Below are 25,513 nucleotides of genomic sequence, written 5' to 3' on the forward strand. Positions count from 1 at the left end.
AGTGGAATGGGTTAAAGTGTGGCTGATTCAATGCGAGGACTGTCAGTAATAAGGGAGATGAATTTAGAGCATGGATCAGTACTTGGAACTACGATGTTCTGGCCATTACGAATTCATGGATTTAACAGGGGCAGGAATGGTTGTTAGATTATCCGGGGTTCAGATGTTTACAGAAAAATAGGGAGGGAGGGAAAAGAGGCGGGGCAGTGGCACTGTTAATTAGGAAGTGCACTACAGCTGCAGAAAAAGAGGTAGTTGAGGAAGGTTTGTCTACTGAGCCAGTAGGACTGGAAGTCAGGGACAAAAACGGAACTGTCACTTAATTGGGAGTTTTCTATAGACCCCCCAATAGAAGCAGGGAGACAGAGGAACAGATTGCGCGACAGAACCTGAAAACGTGCAGAAGTAACAGAGTTCTTGTTAGGAGTGACTTCAACTTCCTAATATTGACTGGAACCTGCTTAGCGCAAATGGTTTGGGTGGATCAGATTTTGTCAGGTGTGTACAGGAAGGATTCCTGACTCAATATGTAAATAGGCAGAATAGGGGAGGCCATATTGGACATGGTGCTCGGCAACGAACCAGACCAGGTGTAAGATGTCTCGGTGGGAGAGAATTTCGGTGATAGCGATTACAACTCCTTGACCTTTGCCATAGTCATGGAGAGGGATAGGAACACACAGTACGGGAAGGTATTTAATTGGGGGGGGGGGTGGAAATTGTACTGCTATTAGACAGGAGCTGAGGAGCATAAAGTGGGAACAATTGTTCTTGGGGAAATGCACAACAGTAATGTTGGGATTGTTTAAGGAGCACTTTCTGCGAGTGCTGAATAGTCCCACTGAGACGAGGCAGAAATGGTAAGGTGAAGGAGCCTTGGATGACAAGAGAAATGGAGCTTCTAGTCAAGAGGAAGAAGGAAGCTTACGTAATGTTGAGGAAGCAAGGGTCTGACTCGGTTCTAGAGGGTTACAAGGTAGCCAGGAAGGAATTCAAAGATGGACTGAGGAGAGTAGAAGGGGGCATGAAAAAGCCCTGACGCAAAGGATTAGGGAAAACCCCAAGGTGTTCTACACTTACGTGAGAAATAAAAGGATGATCAGAGTGAGAGTAGGGCCGATCAGGGTTAGTGGAGGGAACTTGTGCTTAGAGTCTGAGGAGATGGGGAGACCCTAAATGAATACTTTGCTGCATTATTCACTAGAGAGAGGGACCTTGTTGCTCATGTGAACAGTGTGAACCAGGCTAATAGACTCGAACAGGTAGATATTAAGAACGAGGAGATGTTGGAAATGTTTAAAAGCATCAGGATCGATAAGTCCATTGGGGCTGACGGGACATACCCAAGGTTACGACCGGAAGCGAGAGAGGAGATTGCTGCACCATTGGCGATGATCTTTGCGTCCTTAATCTCCACTGGCGTAGTACTGGACGATTGTAGGGAGGAGTAGGTTGTTCCCCTATGCAAGAAAGGAAATAGGGAAACCCCTGCGAATTACAGATCCATCAGTCTTACGTCTGTGGTGACAAAATATTGGAAAGGATTCGGAGATATAAGATTTATGATTATTTAGAAAGACATAGTTTGATTAAAGATAGTCAGCACGGCTTTGTTTGCTGCAGGTCATGTCTCACAAGCTTCATTGAATTCTTTGAAGATGTGACCAGACACATTGATGAAGGTCGGGCAGTGGATGTGGTGTATATGGATATCAGTAAGGCATTTGAAATGGTTCCCCGTGGCAGGCTCATTCAGAAAGTTAGGCGACATAGGAAACAGGGAAATGTGGCTGTCTGGATACAGAATTGGCTGACCGAAAGAAGACAGCGAGTGGTTGAAGATGAAAAGTATTCCGCCTGGAGGTCAGTGACCAGTGGTGTCCCGCAAGGATCTGTTCTGGGACCACTGCTCTTTGTGGTTCTTTATAAATTACTTGGATGTGGAAGTGGAAGGGTGGGTTAGTTAGTTTGCTGATGACGCGACGGTTGGGAGAGATATAGGTAGTGTTGAGGGCTGTTGCTGGTTCAAACTTGATATTGACAGGATGCAGAGCTGGGCTGAGAAGTGCCTAATGGAGTTCAACGTTGAAAAATGTGAAGTGATTCATTTTGGAAGGTCGAATTTGAATACAGGGTTAAAGGCAGGATTTTTGGAAGGGTGAAGGAACAGAGGGATCTTGGAGTCCACGTACACAGATCCCTCAAAGTTGCCACCCAGGTTGATAGGGTTGTTCTGAAGAGGTCTGGTGTGTTGGCTTTCATTAACAGGGGGATTGAGTTTGAGACCCGCGAGGTTTTGCTGCAGCTTTATAAAACTACAGTTAGACGACACTTGGAATATTATGTCCAGTTCTGGTCGCCTCATTATAGGAAGGATGTGGATGCTTTGGAGGGGGTGCAGCGGAGATTTACCAGGATGCTGCCTGGACTGGAGGGCATGTCTTATGAGGAAACGTTGAAGGAGCTAGGGATTTCTCACTGGAGCGCAGAAGGCATAGAGATGTCTTGATTGAGGTGTACAAGGTGAAAAGAGGCATGGATATAGTGGATAGCCAGACACATTTCCCCAGATTGGAAATGGCTGTCACGAGGGTACATCATTTGAAGGTGATTGGAGGACGGTATAGGGGAGATGTCAGAGGTAGGTTCTTTACACCGCGAGTGGTGGGTGTGCGGAATGCACTGCCAGCAGAGGTGGAGGAGTCAATGTCATTAGGGACATCAAGCGACTCTTAGACAGACACATGAACAACAGTAAATTGAAGGGGTGTAGGTTAGGTTGATCTTAGATTAGGGTAAATCGTCGGCACAATATTGTGTGCTGAAGGGTCTGTCCTGTGCTGTCCTGTTCTATGTTCTATCCTTTCTGTCTCCAACCGCTCCGCCTTCACAATGAGTGCCCCAATCGAAATAAACTCCCCCCTAACTACTTTGAGTGTAGCCAGGACCGTCAAAAATCTCCCTCTGCGCCATAAACCTCAACATAACTCCGGCTGTCCTTCCTGACGCGCTCAAACAGCTCTTCCTCCGCTAATATTCCCACATACAGACTCCATTGCGGGCGCTGCCCGCCCCCCGCCCCCCAACTTGATTATCCGTAAATCCGCCCAGTACGGGGCGTGGTCGGCCACTCCGATTGCCGAGTATTCGAAATCCACCACCCCTGCCAACAACGTCTGATCCACCACGAACAAATCTACTCTGTCGTGCAACTTGAGCACATGCGAGTAAAACTAAAATTCTTGCGCCCTTGGACTACCAAATCTCCACGGATTCAACCCCCTCTTCTCCAGGTGCTCCACGAACCCACCAAGCTTCAGACAACACCCTCCGCGACCTCGAACTCGACCAGTCCAATCTCCGATCCAGGGCCTTATTAAAGTTCCCCTCGCCCCTCCATAAGCAGCCGATGAGAGTCCAGAACCAGAATCTTCCCCAGCACCCTCTTCATAAATTGCACATCGTCCCAGTTCTGGATATGGATGTTGACGAAGACCAGCAATTTACAGCTTGCGATAACGTACCTACCCCCAGAGTCCGCCACAATATTTCCCACGTCGAACGCCACCCGTTCACTGACCAGAATCGCCAACCTTTCATTTTAAAATCCAATCCTGAATGAAACATTTGCTCGACCCATCCCTTCCTCTGCCTAATTGGGTCCCTCACCTTCATGTGCGTCTCTTGTAGCAATCCCACATCCGCCTTCAGTCGCTTCAAGTGTGTGAACACTTGACTGGCCCATTAATCCTTGCACGTTCCACATGACCAGCCTGCTCGGGGGCACCCCGTCCCCTGCTGATCAACAATAGTCCCTATTCGGCCAGCCACCGGCCCGTGGCCCGCACCTTCCCAGGCCGGCCCTCGGGCGGCCACCGTCATCAATCTTCCTCCCCTTACACTTTAAATACACTTCCCCTGTCAACAGTACTTCGCCCTCGCCGCGAGCTCCCCAGCAACAGCCCCTGACCCATCCCCCCACTGACCTTCCAGTCACTCCCATTGCGCTTCCATGAACTCGCCCGCCCAGCTAGCCTGGCAGCACGCGCCCATGACCCTTAGTGTCCTATCCCCGCAAATTCCGCTCCCCCACGCTATAACATTAGTGCAAACAAACCAAAACCAACCCCCCCCCCCCCCTCAAACACAAAGAGATCAACCCCCCCATCTCTTAACAACGGACAAAACCAAACCTGAAGCCGAAAAAAAAAATGGTCCCAAACATAAATTAACCATAACGTCATAACAGCATCTCCACCAAAGTTCAAACTCTACCTTCTGCCAGTCCATTGTCTCGGATAAATTCTGCCGCCGACTCCGCCAATCCAGAGTACTATCACCGGCCATCATAGGTCACTCATAGACATGCCGGGTACAGTAGCCTGAACTTCACCCCCTCTTGTCGAGGTCAGCCTTGACCCTGTTGAAGCTCCCTCCCTGCTTGGTCAAATCTGTACCCAGGTCCTGGTAAACTCTGATGTCATTGCCCTCCCAGGTACAGCGCCTCGTCTGGCTGGCCCGCCTCAGTATTTGCTCCTTGTCCAGGAAACGTTGCAACCGCACCACCACCACCCTCGTCGGCGTGTTCCCCTTGGGCTTCGTCATTTGCGCCCTGTGCGCTCGATCCAGCTCCAACAGCTGTGAAAACGCTCCCTGACCAAGCAGCTTCCCCAACATCTTCCCCACATACGCACCAGAATCGGCTCCTTCATTGCCCTCCAGCAGGCCCATGATTTTTATATTCTGCCTGCGTGATGGGTTCTCTAGGTCCTCGTCCCTCTGGGGCCGATACAGCTGATCGTGATTAAGCCCCATCTCCACTGCCATCGAGGCAAACTGCCCTTGTGTTCCTCTGTCACCTCCTACAACTTCTGGATCACCTTGACCCTGGGCCGCCAGCTTAGTTTCTACACGGCCCTGCACTGCTTTGATCGAATCCACCGACCGGGCCACTTCCTCCCATTCTCCTTCCGTTGCTGGGTGAACTTCTCATTTAAGAAGCTCACCAGTTGGTCCGCCGACAACTGAGGCAGCAGGGCTCCCTGCCCCTCCGCCATCTCCACGTGCGTTGAAAGGCGCTGTACCTGCTCCAACCGACTGATTCCCTCTTTTTTCGACCTGTTCTGTGCTTAGCTCCATAGATCAGAGGGTCGATTTCTTCCCCTCACTCTCCTGCAACTATCTTCCACCTTACATCCACACGTTAAGCCAGGAAAACGTTCGGCAAAACCACCACGAGTGGGAGCCGCCAGATGTGCGATCACTCACACCATGGTCGCCACCAGAATCTTATTTTTGCTAACAATGGAGACGTTAAACTGCAGAGTTAAACGTCCCATTTTTGCACTCATGAGATCACACGCCACATATAAGTATGCCAGAATTTATTCGAGCTTCCTATAGGTTGACACATCCGCATTTCATCCAGCAGCGACTTAGACAGTGGAATTCCTGAGACCAAGTGTAGATCCTGGGGCCGGATTCTCGGACTTCAAGGAACGCAAAATTGGCGCCGCATATGGACTGATTCAGCAGCTGTTGAGGGGCTAGCACCAGCGCCACGTGGAACGCAATCGATTCCAATGAGAAACGGTGCGAGATTCGCCAGATTTGCGGCTGACACACAAGAGACTGACAAGATGCAGTTGCATTACACACTTCCCTCTCCACAAACATACCATCCCAGGCAACAGGATTACAGCGAGGAGAGCGGGGCCAACATTCACAGACGTGGAGATTGAGATGCTGTTGGACGCTGTGCGGAGAGGCAGGCGACACTGCACACCGAAACAGGATAGAGGCTGCCAGATGCAGCCTGGGCGCAGGTTGTAGAGGAGGACAGCACCACCGGCAACACCGTCCAGACCGGCAGGAATTCGGGAATAAGACTGAAGGGCCTCCACAGGGTTGCACAGTGCCCATTGGACCAGACATCCGGATGGAGATAGGCATCGGGCGAGGAAGTGAGACCGTGCTGAACTATTGATTGCCATGAGACATGTGCCCCCCCAACACCAGTCTCACCAAACATCGCACTCACACCACCCTCACACCAGTCTCACCCTCCTCCCGCACCACCAAACACCAGCTCCAAACCCACTTCACCCTCACACCACCCGCACACCACTCCACGCCCCCACTACCCCTAACTCCTAAAGACTGCTCCACAACGCCCACCACGCCTATTCCCCGAACCTTCCAGCCCCCCCCCCCTCCCGAGGCCCGCTGTCTAATCATACGTCCTGTCATGTGACTTGCAGGATCAGCTGGTGATGGGGCGGGTATTACTGGTGTGCCCGCCATCGCTCGCACCCCAGCCACAGCCATAACCCCAGATGCCTAGACGCGACGATGACACAATCACGGGTGAGAGTCATCAACCCAAGACACCCGGGAACACGGATCAGACGATTACCCATCACAGCTATCTCCAACACCCTCGACCATCCTGATGGCACTCACTCAGTTTGGGCATGTTAGTGAAGAGGCTCCTGTGACACTCTCGGATGAGCGCCACACACATGCTGCGGTACAGTAGATGGTGGTAGGAACTCCGGAGGGGGAGGACGATCGGAGGGAAGGCCGACCACAGCGATGTGCTACTATCCGACCGAGATTCGAGCTTCTTGAAGGGACAGTCCTATGATGATGATGATGAAGCCGCGGAGATAGGGACTGCAGGTGGAGGATGCCAAACACGTGCAGACCCAGAAGGTGGTGTCAACCATGCATGCCACTCAGGGTGAGACGGAAAGGGTGGCGTCCACGGCGGATGCCTTGTGGTCAAGGATTTTGGATCCGGATCAGTATGCCCAACCATTGGGTAATCTGTGCAGTTGGTGGCAGAGGCCCAGGGAAGGGCTGCCTTCTCCCAGACAGCGATGTGCCACAGCTGCGTGAAGATTGCAGTGGTGCTCCTGAGTGTGGCCCAACCACAGAACGGCATGGCTAAGACGGTCGATGGCATTCGCCTGGCCCTGGTCGACGTGGCACAGACACAGAGGAGAATGGCCCAATCCCAGGCGGAAATGGCACAATCCTTCACTGATGTGGCACAGACCTATAAGGTGGTTGCAAAATCAATCGGTGATGTGCTGCAGTCCCAGATGGAGGTTGTCAACTCTCTTGCTCCATGGTCACGAGCATGCAGACCCTGACCGAGCCAAGAGGAGGCCTCCAGGACTTGCACTGCCAGGTGGCAAGGGAGTCTCAGATGCATAGATGTGCTCCCAACCCCGTCCCATGGAGGAGCTCGGGAATCATCGTGCAACCTGGGAGGAGGGGTAGATGGGACACATTCCGGTGACTCCTGCAGGGGAGATGCCAGAACACCATGGCACCTCAGACTCCCTCCTTCACACTCCTGTCCCTGGCGCATGAGCTGAACAGCGGGCAGAACATCATGCCTCTTGGGAAACCCGAGCACCATCCAGGCCCTGCCACACCACAAGACACCAGCCAGAGGGACCCAGGTCAGCTTCACGGGGCGCGAATCATAGAAAGCCCCCCTACACTCCTGATGTACCGTCTGGGGATCCACCTAGAAGTCGCGTTAGAGCCAATAAGGCCATAAAGCTAGACACTAGTTACGCCAGCACGGGTGCAGGGCACAGTTTAGTGATAGGGTCTCGGACACGAATCTGTATGTTTGTTTCCACATTAAACACCTGTGCACAATGTTACAACTTGCATCGCCGCTCTGTCAGAAGGATATGTGAGTTGGACTCGTCTGGGCCAGCAGCAAAGGAGGAACGGATGGGAGGTTGAGAATATGCGGACATTGAGGGTTAGCTTGGTTCAGGTCTCACTAGTCAGTGAACCGGGAGACGGTCAAAGAGTCCCTTCCGCATTCGCCCTGGAGGCGTTCTATGCCTGTCCGGGCCCTATTTCCTTTCCATACTCGCATACTCCTCAGTGGAGGAGGCCTGCCGTTCATCCTCCTCCTCCAGCAAGTCGTCCCTCTGTTGCAGGATGCTGTGGGGGACAGACACAGCAGGCCGTCACCATGGGGCCGACAATCCGAGTGCCATAATGGATAGCCCTTTCAGAGCAGTCCAGGCACCTGAGTTGCATCTTCAAGAGGCCAAAGCACCGCTTGATCATGCTCGCGGTCGCACTATGGGCAGATTTGTAGCGCATCTCTGTGTCATTCTGTGGCCTGCAGATGGGCGTCACAGGCCATTAGCTCCGCGGTTAACCCTTGTCTCCCAGGGGCCAATCCCTCAGACAGCGGGGACATTGAGTAGGCTGGGAATGATTGAATGCGCCGGGATGAAGGCATCATGCTCACTTTCTGGCTAGCGGGAGCAGACGTGCATGATGCATCTCTGATAGCCACACCGCAGCTGTAAGTTCATCGAGTGTGACACCTTTCTGCTTGTGGAGATCGGCCTGTCATATGCAGGTGCTCGTTGGGCGATATGCATCCCGTCGATCACCCTGGGTCGGGGGCATTTCAGTGATGGTGGGGGACCCAGCTGCCTGGGCACCCTGGTGGGCTCAGTTTGGCGGGCGGTATGGCGGAGGGTGGGATGCGGAGGTGGTCTGGTGGAATGTGGGGCCTGGGCTGCATGAGTCTTGGGTTGGGGGCACCATACGGCCGTTGTCACTCTGCAGATCCAGGAGCCAAGGTGCATGGTCAGTAGGGTGTGCAGACAGTGTGCTGAATTGCAGAGCAGAGCCTGGACACCTCCCCAGTGCCGTGTGGGTCACTCTGGCCCCACGGCATGTCGTCTGGTCACGTTTCAACCTCTGACAGGACCATGCCAACCACTGCTAGCCTGGCCAGTGTCCAGTCTGCCAGCCCACGGTCGTGCCTCTCTGTGTCCTACCTCCTCCCTCTCCCTCATCAGCCGTGGCGCCTTTATCTCGAAATTTAAGAGCACAAGTGCAGCTCGCCATCGGTAAATCCCCCCCCCCCCCCACCCTACCACCCCCCCCCCCCCCCGCCCCCCAGTGGAGGAGGGGAATCACGGAGGCCCGGAGAATACCCTATCAGACCCGCTAATGATATGTCAAAGGCGTTTACTGTGTGTGCATACTGGAACGCATTGACGTTTACGTCAGGCACCGGATAATTGCGATCTGACGTTAAACAGGCACCCGTGATGAATTCGGTGTCAAAACCGATTCTCCGCCCAATCGCATATCCCAATCGGCCAACAGAGAATCGCATCCAGAGTGCCCATCTCCAGACGCTTCCACAGTTTTCAGAAAGTTCCTCAAATCCATCACTAGTAGCAAACACTCATCACCTATCCCCTCGCCCCCTCCACACACAATCCAAAACCGGGATTCTCCAATCCCAATGTGATGACCTTCCGCTGGTAGCGAGAACGGAGAATTTGGCACTCAACCAATACTCTAATCCACTGTAGCGGAGAATCCCGCTGGCTTGGATGGACAGAGAGTTCCGCCCCTGAAAGTGGGGATGTTCAGTAATCTTCTTGCCCTGGTAAAAGATATTCACAAACGTCAGATACTGAATCATTCCAGGTTCACATGGAGGAACACCCCGACAACATTCAGATTTGATTTGATAAGGCAGTAGTAACATTCGCGAGCCATACAAATATCAGGCAATGACCATCACCAAGAGGAAATGTAACGGCTAGATGCCAACTCCTAGTCCCCAGCCGCTTATTTCTTGGCCGTGCGCCGTTCGCCGACCCTCCTGCCGCTTGTCAGTGGTATTTTCCATTGAAACCATCATTAAAACTGAACCAGTCTTTGAAATGATCAAGCTGCAAACGCAGGCTGGATTCTTCGAACTTTATGGGGAGAGGTTCATGTCGTAACTTCCGATAACCTGCCACTACCTGCCCACGCATGTGAGAAATATGTTGGAATGAATGCAACGCGAACATGGTCAAGAAATTTGGAATTCTAGCGGAAAGACCCTGCTTCAAGGACACCCTATCCACAACCTTAAACATTAATTCTTCCACAACTGCCTCACTGCAGATATGGACGACAACAACCCGTTTGAAGCAGCCTCCAAGTCTGCGACGTCTTTCAGCTAGAAGGATAATATTAAAAGTTCCACGGGAACAGTGGCACCAAAATATAATTACCCATCTAAGTGATACGCCAGCATAAATTGAACTAAATGCATCGTCATACGCCGCCTGGAGGCGAAGTCATCACAAATCGTCCCAAACAGTACGCCATGTGGACTGCCGAGTTTCAAGATGGTCCACAATTACCTTCTCACACGCAATGATGGATCGATCAAAAATGCGAGCTTACAGAGCGATGTCCACAGTGTAATACAAGAATGAGGCAAGGGTTGCCTGCTACATTATCAATTAGATACCCAACTTGCTTCACAATTTAACTTGAAGTATGCCATTTCCATCAGGCATCGGCCAAAAGCAACGGATCAAAAGCCGATTATTCTATTAGATCAAACGATACGTTTCGGCTCAATATAATATCGATGTGGAGATGCCGGCGTTGGACTGGGGTGAGCACAGTAAGAAGTCTGACAGCACCAGGTTAAAGTCCAACAGGTTTGTTTCAAATCACTAGCTTTCGGAGCACTGCTCCTTCGATTAAACCAACCCGTTGGACTTTAACCTGGTGTTGTAACACTTCTTACTGCACTGTAACATCGTCAATAATATTAGGGTGGTCATTCTTAAGCACTTGATCAATCTGCATGCCGATGCATTTGCGCAGCAGCTGGACATTTCTCTTTCTATTTCAAGACCTTCAATGTTTTTCGAAGAAATAATGTTTCTTCAAATTCATATCTTGCAGTGTAAACGAAAGCACAACGTTAATGTCACGAAAGACCCCTTAAGGAGATAATCCGTTTTCCGTTTCCGTGATTTTGTGGCAATATCATATTTTACTCAATTCTATATTTCAAAGAAACATTGATAAATTTGGTGTCCAAATTTAGTTCGTGCTGACGGATATTTTGTTAAATGCATGTTTTTTTGCCTAAACTGGTATCGAGCACAAGTTTGTTCAACCCCATCTTTGGCTTCATTTAATACCAGTAATCCAAGCAACGCCAGAAATGCGGGAGGAAATTTCAAACATAAAGCGAGCATTTATTTAGCGTTCTGGGTCGCTGCCTGATGTGAAAATGTAAGATTTTCAATTTCATTGTTAAAAGAATGATGTCCACGTACGACTCAAATTCCAGGTTTAACGGACCTTGCAATTTATGGAGCTACTTATGGAAACTACCGGCTTCCCATATCGATTCAAAGCACAAATGTGGCAGTCGACAACTGAAGTTCAAAGTCTGCGCCACTGCAGATGCAACCTAATGGATCTGTACCATGAACAGCTGCGCTGAAAATCTCCCTCGCCGTTTTCTATATATGCCGAAGTTTAAATGCATGGCATTCATATATTGATCGTCTTGAAATTAACGAAGAAAGTCGCGGGCTTGGATTGCGTAATTCGTTAAAAGCATACTCGCTGTAGACGTTTGAAATTGCAGTAAAGAAACGATAATCATCCTGTTTAAAAACATTCATTTGTAGATTTGCTTTATGCGGCTACAACTTCATTACTTTAAAAGAAATGTAGACAGGCAAGATACACCTGAACATAATTTCTGAATAACATAATTATTGTGTTAAGGGTGTGAACCTCTTTATCTCTTTAGGCATGTATGTATCACAGAACTTTCGATATGGTTGAATATATCAATGACTGTCTTGGGTGAATCAGAGGCACAGATTTTATGGCGGGAGCTTATTGCCAGAAGCTTACGTTCGCAGATAATTATTTGTCAGAATTGGGCAGGGGATGCTTAAGCCACAATCTGTTCACCAACATCTAATATTTTCCAATGACCTCAATTTTTGATCGTTATACATACAGCCATTTTGAGTATGCAATGACTGAAGGAAAATCTTGATGTGTGCTATATTATACATTGGGCGAGAATGTAGAGACACCAATTACCAATACTCAGAGAATCAATCTAAATATCCTTTTGAACTCATTACAGACGACTGTGAATCTACATTTCCTTCCCACTTCCCCTCGAACCATCCCGCCGTCCCCCCCCCCCCCCCCCGTCCCCTCCTCCCTCCCCACCGCCCCACCATCTCCACCACCATAAAAGCACGGAAAACTATTTGGAGCAGTGAGAAATTTGTATGCAAAATATCATTGCCATGATACGTAAAAGCGAAACGATTTAATTTTGTTTACAGAGCTGAACAGATTAAAGCGATCCCCACCTGAAGGTGACAGAAATATTCGCTTAAACTAAGATAATAGATGTTTGGAGATGATCGGTAATGTTTTCCAAATCCAGTGAGAACTACAGCATCATAGAGTAAAACAGTCGATTCGCTCGAGTCTGACGCGTTGTCTTCGAACGAACTACACAAATCACCTGCACTTTTTTCATGACTTTACAAACGGCGTGAAATTAAGCATCGCGAAAGGGGCTTTAATTAGGAGTTCTGAGAAGGATGGACGTTTCTGAAGAAGTCACTAGCAGCACGGTAGCACAGTGTGTATCACTATGGCTTCACGGCGCCTCAGTCCGAAAATCAATTCCGATTTGGATCATGGTCTGTGTTCTCCCCGTGTCTGCGTGGGTTTCCTCCGGGAGCTTCGGTTCCCTCCCACAAGTCCTGAAAGACGTGGTGTGAGCTAATTTGAACTTTCTGAATTCTCCCTTTATGTATGCAACAGGCGCAGGAATGTGGCGACTCGGGGCCTTTCACAAAAACGTCATTGCAGTGTTAATGTAAGCCTCCCTGTGACAATCAAGTATATAAAACAAAAGACAAATAACGCGCATGTTCTATTTAGACAGATGCAAATAATCGCTTTCAGGATATCACATGTAATGGTTTTATCAGGGTCGTGTGGTCTTATGATTGTTCTGGTCAGGGCAGCACGGTGGCCTAGTGGTTAGCATAACCGCCTCACGGGGCTGAGGTCCCAGGTTCGATCCCGGCTCTGGGTCACTGTCCGTGTGGCGTGGGTTTCATCCCCGCAACCCAAAAATGTGCAGAGTAGGTGGATTGGCCACGCTAAATTGCCCCTTAATAGAAAAAATAATTGGGTAATCTAAATTTATTTTTAAAAAATGATTGTTCTGGTCAAATTTGAATCAGACAATGCTGGAAGGTAAAGTAGACGCAGCGCAATTTTCTGAACATTTATTTAATTTGTCAAAGTATCAGGTTCGCTCTTGCAGACGTGTACTTCGAGCTCATATATATCCATTCTTTATGGTCAGTTTTCCAATTTTCACACATCTCGAGCAGGACACTAAATATTTAGTGAATCGTCCACTTTCACTTTGCAACTGTCATTTTGTGTAGCCGTTCCAAGACATGCCTACAATGATAGTGCATCAACGATAATTCAATGGCTATAATTTTTACTATGCTTATAGAATTGAAAAATATCCGACAAAGTATATACAGTCTTGTTACACCCCGCCCAACTGTATTTTCCTGGGGTCTTCAATGTGCTAACATCCACGATCGAACTAACGTCAATGAAGAGCAACATAACGAATTGTGTTTCACGACTGCACAATCTGATGCCGTTAGCTTCGCGTTACGGGTAAATGTTTTGAAAAATGCTCTGCTGAAATGGCATAAATGGGAGCACGCTATTCTAGGATGTATGGCGCAGTTACGAACGGTCATAAAATATACATTTATGGGCTTGAATTTCCTAAATTGTATGACTTTATTGGCAGCATATAATCAGAAACCATCAATGTTTCAACTTAACAATTTCTCTGCATCATTGTAATCAGAAAATCCCAACCAACATAAACCAAACATAATTTGATTTATATGCTGCAAGTCTAAAGATGCAATTGCGCAAGGTCCTTCAAATTCTGCATCCAAGATTGAAACGGCGCTGAAATCATTAGGAAACAGCGTTGGTGACCGTTTCGGCGCGCTTAAAAAAGTACATGCAACATCTCGGAGTAATCCCAGCTGAATTTCACAGTTCTGCATGTGGCAAATACGGTATATCAAGAGATATTTGTTCTTCTTTTCAGAAAATATAAGAGTCAAGAGAGCTTCAGCAGGCGGTGGTAAGGAGCAGAATTGTGTTCAGTTCATGCTTGCTGTAAATTCGACTCGACAGTCTGGCAGGAATTTGAAGGCTGTATGTTCAAGAATTTATACAATCGTGCTTATGTCTTTGAATTGTATGTGCGACTTCTCAGAAAGCATTTCCCGGTCAAAACGAGCGAAACAATCGGTACATAGAGCAGCGCGGGGAGATTTTAGGAAATCCCAAAGGGAATCATTTCAAGCGCATTGGTCAATTTCTGATAGTTCAGATGGCCTGCATAAGTGTGCTCCCGTCGTCCTTTTATTCAATTACATTTATGTCCCATGAATGAGTAAGAATGGGAAGCTGGTAAATTCCATCCTCATTGACCGATGATGACAACATTCATGTTACGCCCGATGAATCGTGGAAAGATTACAGTAATGCAATCGGCCATTCTGCTGTCTCTCTGAAAGGATAAAAGGTTATGTTTTTCTTTCTCTTCAGGTGCTTATCCAGTTTCCTTTTCCAAGGTTGTAATGTAACTTTCGCTGCCATATTATCCAGGCTTCTCAAATCAGTGCAAGGTCGGGTTTTTTGTTTTCCGTTTGTTTTTCGCGAACAACCTAAAATCGGTGTCCTCTGGCTCTTTGTCCTAGCGCCTTTGGGGGCATGTTCTCTCCATTTGCTTTTTCCATACTCCTCATACTTATGAAGGCCATGATCAAATATCCTCTCGGTCTTCTCTAAGGGAACGAAAGCAGCGTTTCTATTCCATCTATATGCCACAACCTGGAACAGGACTCGTCAAATCATTCGGCACCGGTTACATAATGTTTACATTCATTCTACAGTGCATTGTCAAGATTGGCTATTACACTCCAGCTGAGGAAATGAAGAGATTCTGAAGGTTCATCGCAAGTTCTTGCTTTTATGCTGTGTCCGTCCATTTTACCTCACAGAATGGCATATTATATTTTACAGACTTTCTTAAATTGTCCTATCAAATTCAAGGACTGTTCTTTATGCCGTTAATTATTTTATACTTTACTTTCTATTGCTTCCCATCGCTCTTCGGATCTAAATGTAGGAATTCACAATCCCTTGCATTAAGTTTTATTTGCCATATGGATGACAGAAAAGGCTCGAAGGGTGGAATGTCATGTTCCTGCTGCTTTCTAATTTTACTTTTTCTATTTTTTTATGTTCTTTCTCATCTACTCAGGAGGTTTTAACCTTCCGAGCTCATCTATGGCACTTCAACAATAAAAATTTAATTCTCAAGAATACTTACGTTACATCATTCAAAAAATACGAATCAAGTCTGTTAAATTCTATTTTTTTTGGAACATCTTTTCTTTTTTCTTTTTCTAATTAAGAAATGTCCAAACGCCTGTTTATTTAGTTGCAGGTTATCTTTAATGAAAGTATTCCCACCACGAAATATCAATTGACTGCGTGGCGCTGTGGGTTTATCCTTACACATTTGCTGTACAGGTATGTCGTATTAGAATTTTTTGTAACTTCATCTTGCGTTTATGGACGATGCACAGATTAAGGTGAATATCTCTACAAAGTCAACGCTACGTACATGCAAACTAGCGGATCCTGGGAACATTTGAACTTTAACTTCAATCTGTCTAATCCCTCGAGTTGATTCGTCTGTTTTTTTTATCTTGGCATGGGGATTGCACCATTAATTCCGGATTTCAAAATAATTTCTTTAATTTGCAACGGCAAACATATTTTCTTTTACACCAAACCCTTGGATTATTTTTTTACCTCCTAATCTTGGAAATCGAAAGTTTACATTGGTGCGTTTACAGCTTCTTTAGTTTCAAATGTAACCCTCCAGACGTTTTTTTTTTCTTATTCCTAATTTACGTGACTTCAAACGGTCGCATTCTCGCCCAAATTGAAGTGAAATATGTGCCATAGTACATAATCATTCACATCACAAATTTGTGTGAAGATGAAATCGTCTTTATGCATCTGTGCAGCAAACCATGCCATAAGGAATGTCAACTTCATAGACAACTCAAAAACAATTTATATAAAGCAGGTGCCAACCCGAGGATCCCACTCATGACAAGGACGGTACGTCGCATTCGACTATTGGGTCGTCTAAAAACTCTGTTTCAGTATAGAAGCAAGTGATCCACGACTCAAATGGAATGTCTATGAAGAAACGTGCAGAGAAAGGTGCAGTGGGCCCTGCCAGAAATAAGGGTGTCACATTCGGAGAAGCGTGGGGAAAGTCGAGTACGTTGAATGAAGTTTCTCTCTTGGTGTTTACTAATGAAGACGAATAGGAAAACATACTGGTAGAAGCAGGGATGTCACAGTTAATGAGCATGGCGAGAACTGGGAGGCGGGAGGTGCATGAAATCTCTGTGTTTAAAATTGATATGGTGCTGGACCCACACATCGTAGGTTGTTAAAGGAAGTGGGATGGAAATAATTTTGAGATTTCTATAATGGTTCCATGTTCCTCAGAGGATTAGAGAGGAAAAAGATTACACTGTTACTGCGAAAATGTGTCTGGTTAGTTCCATAAGGTAGAGGTCATAAAGTGAGTGGTGGCTTATTTGGTGTGCTCCCACTCGGGGCGGACCGTTGGGACCTTTTCCCCCGACTTCTGGGGGATTTCATCGTAAAAACGGGAGATTTGTGATGTAAAGGAGAAGGATTTCTCACCGGTGTATGGAGTCGTGGACCAGAACTGGTCTGAAAAGGAGATTTCGTTGTCCAAAGAAGGCAGTGGAGCCTGCAGCAGAGAGGTGTCTGGCTCAGGGACTGGAATGGCCGGCCCAGTCGTCAACGGAACAGCTGGTGAACTTTCTCCTGGAGAGCCTTCCTAAGCAAACAAAAGAGTAACTGCACCCGATTAAGACTGGGATTAACCAGGTGGATCAGAGGTTGGAAGCTCAGGGCCAAGCGATCCAGAAGGTGCAAGAGGCGAGCCAGGAAGACGAGGAGCTACAAATGGGAAGATAACGACTTATCAGGACTTGGGTGCAGACCTGGTCAAAGGAAGGGTGGGTTTCAATAAAGTGAAATCAGTCGTCTTTAAGAAGGAGGTGAATTTCAGGATGCTGCACCAAGCTCGTTTGTGGGTCACTTACGATGACCAAGAACTTTATTTTGGATCGGCGAATGATGCAATGAACTTTGTTCAGGCCAGGGGACTGGCAGGTCATGGAGGACATTTAACTTGGGGGCGTATACTTATTATGCTACCAAATTATTTTCTCTTTGGGATCTGTATCTATTGTTTTTGCATAGGTTTTGTGCCGTTGCTCAGTTTTGTATGCGGCTTAACTTTGTTCTTAATGGGAGATAGTGGGTGGAATTTCCTTATTTGTGTTTGTTGGGGATTGTTATGTTTTGCATATGTATGTTCGAGCGGGGGAAGGGAGGGAGGGAGCTCAGTGGGGGTTGGATGTTTGGCGCCATGGGCGTGTACTACCAAGCTAGCTGGGCGGGCTAGTTCACAGACGCACAATGTGGGGGCGAGCAGTTAGTTGAAATGGTTTGGGATTGCTATTTTGTTATTGCGCTGCAGGAGTAGGGGGGGATTATTAAGCTGGCAGGGGAAGGACTGGAGCTTGGAGACAAATTGAAGGTCGATGATGATGGGCACCAGAGGGCGGGCCTGAGAATGCGCGGGGCGTGGGCTGGAGGTTGGACTAAGAAGGATTATGGCTGAACGGGAGGGGGAGTGTCCGGGCCAGTCTGATCACATGGAACGTGAAAGGACTGATTGGGCCTGTCTCGAGGGAACGCATGTTCGTGTATTTGAAGACAGTGAAGGCGGTCGTGGCAATGATATCGGTGACACACCTGAGGGTCGTGGATCAGAGTTGGCTCATGAAGGGATGGGTTGGGCAGGTATTTCATTCGCGGCCAGACTCTAAATCTAGGGACTAGGTGACTTGATCAATAAGCCAGTGTCATTTGAAAGAAGGGGGCATAGTGGCGGACTCGAGGGGTATGCGTTATGGTGAATGGGAAGCTGGAGGGGATGCTCGTGGTATTCGTGTATATCAAAGGTTGCACTGAGTGCTCTTTGTTTGCACTGAGTGCTGCATGTTTGTGCATTTGAGTGCTATAGTGAGAGTTGATGACTGATGTATATTGAGTGTTAATTTTTATCGAAAGTCTAGTCTTTTCTATATTTTGTTAATTAATTTGAAAGTTGCTGTTTAGTTTAGAAGCAGGTGAATTTTCAATCAGCTTTTTTTTTAAAAGGTTCTACTTGTAGCTACTTGCAGCAGGATTTTCTTAATTAGTTAATTGGATTTTGCCAGTTTTAAGAGGCTAGAGTCGCTGTATAATGGTGAGACAGCGACAGTGCCGACTTTGTTTGCACTGAACGCTGTATTTTGGTGCATTTGAGTGCTGCAGTGAGAGTTTGGTAACTGAGAGAGTTCGGTGAGGAGGGAGTAAGATGCTCCTTTCATTTCATTTCCCACATTTCCTCAAAGAGCGTTAGGGAGCCGGGAGTTCACAGAGAGTGCGGCTGACTGGGAGCAGAGTAGGAGGGCGGAGTTCCTGTTGGTCCACAGGGCATCCATATTCTGTAATGTAAGAGGGGATGGAGGCGAGGGCAGTTGCATGCTCCTCCTGTAGGATGTGGGTGGTGAGAGATACCACCTGTGTCCCCGCTGACCATACCGGCGGGAAGTGCACTCAACGCCAGCTCCTCAGACACCGTGTTAGGGAACTGGAGCTGGAGCTGGAAGAACGTCGGATCATCCGGGGGGCAGAGGGGGTATAGAGAAGAGTTACAGGGAGGTAGCCACACCTAAGGAACAGGACAAGAGTTGCTGGGTTACAGTCAGGGGACAGAAAACGAACGGGCACACAGTGCAGGGATCCCTCGTGGCCGTTCCCTTCAAAGCAAGAACACAGTTTTGGATGCAGTTGGAGGGGGGAGGGATGACCTACCGGGGGAAGGCCCTAGCGGCCAGGTCCCTGGCACTGAGTCTGGCTCTGTGGCTCAGAGGGGAAGGGGGGAGAATGGAAAAGCAATAGTGATAGGAGACACAATGGTCATGGGAATAGATAGGAGATTCGGTGGTCTTGAGCGAGACTCCCGAAAGATATGTTCCCTCCCAGATGCCAGGGCCAGGGATGTCTCGGATCAAGTCTACATGATCCTTAAGGGGGAGGGGCAGCATACCGGAAGTCGTGGTGCACATAGGCACAAACGACATAGCTAAGAAAAGGGATGAGGATCTGAAACGTGATTTTGGGGAGTTAGGTTGGAGGCTAAAGTGCAGGACAAGCAGAGGAGTGATCTCAGGATTGTTACCGGTGCCACGTTAAAGTGAGGCAAGGAACAGAGAGCGAGTGCAGCTGAACACGTGGCTACTAGTCTGGTGCGGAAGCGAAAGCTTCAGATATGTGGATCATTGGAAGATATTCTGGGGAAGGTGGGACCTGTACATGAAGGACAGATTGTACCTAGCTAGAGTGGAACCAATATCCTGGGTGGGAGGTTTAGTAGAGCTCTTCGGGAAGGTTCAAACTAGTTTGGCATGAGGATGGGAACCAGAGTTATTAATCAGAGGCGAGGGTAGCTGTTGAACATGCAGAAAGAGAATGCAGCAAGTCTTTGAGGAAGGATAGACAGTTGATACGGCAAACGTGCACTCAGTGGAATGGGTTAATGTGTGTCTGTTTCAATGCAAGGAGTGTCGGGAATAAGGGAGATGAACTTTGAGCATGGATCAATACTTGGAACTACGATGTTTTGGCCATTGCGGAGACATGGATTTCACAGGGGCAGGAATGGCTGTTCGATGTTCCGACGTTTAGATGCTTTAAGAAGAACAGGGGTGAGGTAAAAGAGGAGGTGGAGTGCCACTGTTAATTAGGGAGTGCACCACAGCTGCAGAAAATAAGTTGTTGCGAAGAGTTTGTCTACTGAGTCAGTATGGGAGGAAGTCAGAAACAAGAAAGGAGCAGTCACTTTATTGGGAGTTTTCTATAGAACCCCAATAGCAACATAGAGATAAAGGAACAGATTGGGCGTCAGGTCTTGGAAAAGAGAAGAAGTAACAGAGTTGTTGTCATTGGTGACTTCAACTTCCCTAATATTGACTGGAACCTCCTTCGTGCAAATGGTTTAGATGGAGCAGATTTTGTCAGGTGTGCACAGGAAGGATTCCTGACTCAATATGTAGATAGGCCAATTAGTGGGGAGGCCATATTAGATTAGTGCTCGACAACGAACCAGGCCAGGTGTCAGATGTCTCGGTGTGAGATCATTTCGGTGACAGTGACCATAAATCTCTGACCTTTACATTGTCATTGAGAAGGATAGAAACACACAGTATGGGAAGGAATTTAATTGGGGGAGGGAAATTATACTGCTATTAGACAGGAGCTGAGAAGCATAACGTGGAAACAATTATTCTTGGGGATATGCACAACAGTAATGCGGGCATTGTTTACGGAGCACATGTTGTGAATGGTGAATTGTTTTGTCTCACTGAGACGAGGAAGGAATGGTAAGGTGAACGAGCCTTGGATGACAAGAGAAGTGGAGCTTCCAGTCAAGAGGAAGAGGGAAGCTTACGTAAGGTTGAGGAGGCAAGGATCGTACTCGGCTATAGAGGGTTACAAGGTAGTCAGGAAGGAACTCAAAAATAAACAGAGGAGAACGAGAAGGGGCCATGAAAAACCCCTGGTGGGGAAACCGCAAGGTGTTCTACACCTACATGAGAAATAAGAGGATGATCAGTGTGAGAGTAGGGCCGATCAGGGATAGTGGAGGGAACCTATGCCTAGAGTCTGAAGAGCTGGTGCAGACCCTAAATTAAAACTGTGCTTCAGTTATCACTAGAGAGACGGACTTTGTTGCCCATGAGAATAATGTGAACCAGGTTAATAGACTCGAACAGGTTGATATTAAGAAGGAGGATGTACTGAAAATGTTGAAAAGCATCAGGATAGATATGTCCCCTGGGCCTAACGGGAGATACCCAAGGTTACTACGGGAGGCGAGGGAGGAGATTGCTGCGCCATTGGCGATGATCTTTGCGTCCTCACTCTCCACTGGAGTAGTGCCGGATGATTGCAGGGAGGCGAATGTTGTTCCCCTATTCAAGAAAGGGAATAGGGAAATCCCTGGGAATTACAGACCCACCCGTCTTACCGCTGTGGTGAGCAAAATATTGGAAAGGATTCTGAGAGATAGGATTGATGATTATTTAGAGAAACATATTTGATTAAAGATAGTCATCCTAGCTTTGTGAGGGGCAGGTGATGCCTCACAAGCCTCATTGAATTCTTTGAGGATGTGACGAGACGCATTGATGAAGGTCGGGCAGTGGATGTGGTATATATGGATTTCAGAAAGGCATTTTATCAGGTTTCCCATGGGTGGCTCATTCAGAATGTTAGGGGGCATGGGATACAGGGAGATTTGGCTGCCTGGATACAGAATTGGCTGCCCGAAAGAAGACAGTGAGTGGTAGTGGATGGAAAGTATTCCGCCTGGAGGTCGGTCACCAGTGGTATCCCGCAAGGATCTGTTCTGGGACCTCTGCTCTTTGTTGCTTTTATAAATGCCATGGATGAGGAAGTGGAAGGGTGGGTTAGTATGTTTGCCGATAACACGAAGGTTGGTGGAGTTGTAGATAGTGTTGAGGGTTGTTGCAGGTTACAACAGGACATTGACAGGATGCACAGCTCGGCTGAGAAGTGGCAGATGGAGTTCACCCTTGATATATGTGAAGTAAATCATTTTGGAATGACGAATTTGAATGCTAAATACAGTGTTAAAGAGAGGATTCTTGGCAGTGGAGACGATCAGAGGGATCTTCCGGTCCACATACATAGATCCCTCAAAGTTGCCACCGAGGTTGATGGGGTTGTTTAGAAGGCATAAGATATATTGGCTTTCATTAACAGGGGGATTGAGTTTAAGTGCCGCAAAGTTTTGTGGCAGCTTTATAAAACTGTAGTTAGACCACAATTGGAAAAGTGTGTCATGTTCTGTTATCCTCATTATAGGAAGGATGTGGATGTTTTGGAGAGGGTACAGAGGAGATTTACCAGTATGCTGCCTGGACTGGAGGGCATGTCTTATGAATAAAGGTTGAGGGAGCTAGTGTTTTTCTCACTGGAGAGAAGGCAGAGGGGTAACTTGGTACAGGTGCACGAGATGACGAGAGGCATGGGTGGAGTGGATAGCCAGAGACATTTCCCCAGGTTGGAAACGGCTGTCACGAGGGGATATAATTTTAAACTGATTGGAGGAAGGTATAGGGCAGATGTCAGAGGTAGGTTCTTTACACAGAGACTGGTGGGTGTGTGGAATACACTGCCAGCAGAGGTGGTGGAGTCACAGTCATTAAGCAATACTTAGAGAGGCACATGGACAACAGTAAATTGAAGGGGTGCAGGTTAGGTTTATCTTAGATTAGGATAAATGGTCGGCACAACAGCGTGTGCTGAAGGGGCTATACTGTGCTGTATTTTTCTATGTTCTATGCACCAAGTTGGGACAATGCGGTGTTTATGAGGCGAGGGCTAGGGAAGACTCCGCACCTTGACTCGCATAAGTGATCATGGGAAGAAACTTCAAAACGGTCACAGATCCAAGGTTGTATCGGTCGAGTTCAAGGATATGGAGGGTGCCAGCCGTGACGAAGGAGCTAAAGGGGTTTATGGAACAGATGGGAGGGGTACATCCGTGGAGGTTCGGATGACCAGAGCGAAGGAATTTTCGTTTTCCTCCCAAGTACACAAAGTGTACTCCTGGATTGATTTTTGTTTCCGTTTGAACAAGGCTTTGCTGGTGGGGTGGTGGATGTGGAGTATTCGGCGATTGCCATGGTGGACCATGCCCCACAGTGGGTTGATTTACGGGTGAGCTAGGATGTGGGTCAGCGCCCGCAATTGAGATTGGATGTAGGACTGTTAGCGGATGTGGGAGTGTGCAGGCGGGTGAGGGAGGCCATCCAGAATTATTTGGACATTAATGGCACAGAGGAGGTTTCGGCAGGAACGGTATGGGAGGCGCTGAAGGCAGCAGTTAGGTGCGGGACCTGATTTCGGTTCGGACCATAGGGAGAAGGTGGAACGGGCAGAAATTGATTGGCTGATGAGGGAGGTCATCCAGGTGGAGAGACGTACTGGGAAACCACGGAGGCGGGGTTGCTGATGGAGCGGAGAAGCTGCAGGTGGAGTTTGGTCTGGTATTCACAGGGAAGGAGGTGGGGCAGTTGAGGAAAGTGAAAGGGGCGATATATGAACATGGGGAGAAGGCCAGTAAGATGTTAGCACAGCAGCTTAGGAAAAGGGAGGCGGCTAGGGAGATTGGAAGAGTGTAGGATAAAGGGGGCAACACGATCTTCGACCCAGCGTGTTGAATGGGGTGTCCAAGGAATTTTACAGCCTGTCGTACGAGACGTTGGGGTGGAGAGGATGAGGCAGCTCTTGTCGGGGTTCGGGTTTCCGAAAGTGGAGGAAGATTCGGTGGAGGGGCTGGAAGTCACGATCGGGATTGTGAAAATAGTAGAGGGGTTGGAGGCCCTGCAGACAGTTAAGACGAGGGAGAAGACGGCTACCCAGTGTAATTTTCTAAGAAGTTTTCAGGGATGCTGGGTCCGCTGCTGATGATAGCCTTTAATGAGGCAAGGGACCGGTGTATTCTTCCCGCAACAATGTCGCAGGCTTTGATCTCATTGATCCAGAAGCAGAAGAAGGACCCAGAACAATGCGGGTCATATAGACCAATCTCCCTACTAAATGTTGATGACAAATTGCTGGCCAAGATTTTGGCCTCGGGAATAGAGTATTATGTACCGGGATTGATAGAGGAGGATCAGACGGGATTTTTCAAAGGCAGGCAGTTAACGGCCAATTATAGAACGCTCTTGAATGTAAGCAAGATGCCCTACGAGGGGAGGGAGGTGGAGGTAGTGGTCGCCAGGGATACGTATAAGGCCTTTGACAAGGGAGAGTGGCATTATTTGTGGGAGTTCTGGGGACAATTTGGGTTTGGGCCGGGTTTTGTAGTATGGGTCCGATTGCGGTACGAGACACCGGCAGCAAGTGTGCAGATGAACAGGGTCAGTTTGGACCACTTTAGACTGCATCGGGGGACAAGGCAGGGAGGTCCACTCTCCCCAATGTTGTTTGCTTTGGGTATAGAGCCATTGGCGATTGCGCTGAGCGCATCAAAGGACTGGAAGGGGCTAGTCTGGTGGGGGGCGGTGGATAGAGGGGAGAACAGGGTCTCGTTGTATCCGGACGACCTACTGCTGTATATTTCTGACCTGTTAGCAGGGATGGGAGAGATTATATGGATTTTAGGAAAATTTGGCCGGTTTTCGGAGTATAATTTGAATATGGTCAAAATTGACATTATTGTGTTCCAGGCAAGGTTCCGGGAGAGGATAGAACATATAACATAGAACAGTACAGCACAGAACAGGCCCTTTGGCCCTCAATTGTTGTGCCGAGCAATGATCACCCTACTCAAACCCACGTATCCACCCTATACCCATAACCCAACAACCCCCCCCCCCCTTAACCTTACCCTTTAGGACACTACGGGCAATTTAGCATGGCCAATTCACCTAATACTGGAGGAGTTATCATTTAATGTGGTTGGGGGGTGGGAGATTTCAATATTTGGCAATCCAGGTGACACGGGGATGACAGCAGTTGTAAGAATGAAATCTGGCCCGGTTATTTGAACAAATGAAGGAGGATTTTCAGAGATCGCACATGCTCCCGTTGTCGCTGGCGGTAAGGGTACAGAAGGGTAAAGATGACGGTTCTCCCGAGATTTTTCTTTGTGTTCCAGTTTCTCCCTACTTTTATGCCAAAGGCCTTTTTGAAGGACGTTAATGCAGTGATGTCTGGGTTCATGTGTGAGAGTAAAACCCCGCTAGTAAGGGAAGTGCTGCTGGAGTGGAACAATGTGGGGGGCGAGTGGGACGAGAGTTGGCGCGACCGAACTTCAGGAACTATTACTGGGCGGAACATATCCATGATCAGGAAGTGGGTAGTGTGGGAGGGGCCGGTGTGGGAGCGCTTAGAGGTCACATCATGGAGGGGCAGAAGTTTCGGAGCACTGTTAACGGCACCACTGCCGTTTTCGTCGACCCGGTTGCTCAAGCCCAGTGGTAGTGGAGCTTCTAAGAGTTTGGGGGCAGTGGTGGAAGCATGTGGGATTGGAGGGAGCGTCGCTGTGGGCTCTAATTTGTGGCAATCACAGGTTTGTCAGGGGTGGTTAGATGCGGGAGTTCGGAGATGGCAAACAGCAGGTGTTGCGACGCTGGGAGTTCTGATTATTGATTGGAGTTTTCCTTGTTTCGAGGATTTGGAGACTGAGTTTGAATTACCGGGTGGGAATGTCTTTCATTACTGCAGGTGAGAGATTTTTCAAAAGGAAGGTTGGCAGGTTTCGACTTTCCCGCTTCTACCGCCGGGGATGCAGGTTAAGGTAGTTTCCAGAAAGGGGGGTCAGGGGAGGTATCAG

The 25,513-nt window shown here is 48.1% G+C and overlaps 1 protein-coding gene across 1 annotated transcript in view; it reads left to right on the top strand.

Moving 5' to 3' along the window:
* The window catches only part of LOC119975530 (zinc-binding protein A33-like), a 556,168-nt gene that overhangs the window by 49,520 nt on the left and 481,135 nt on the right, over positions 1–25,513 (top strand). Inside the window, exons 12-13 of the mRNA XM_038815321.1 lie at positions 12,183–12,215; positions 14,009–14,044. The gene's annotated coding sequence lies outside the window, so the exon portion shown is untranslated. The remainder of the gene's footprint in view (positions 1–12,182; positions 12,216–14,008; positions 14,045–25,513) is intronic.

The sequence above is a fragment of the Scyliorhinus canicula genome, chromosome 13 (genome assembly GCF_902713615.1).
Source record: "Scyliorhinus canicula chromosome 13, sScyCan1.1, whole genome shotgun sequence".
NCBI lineage: Eukaryota > Metazoa > Chordata > Chondrichthyes > Carcharhiniformes > Scyliorhinidae > Scyliorhinus > Scyliorhinus canicula.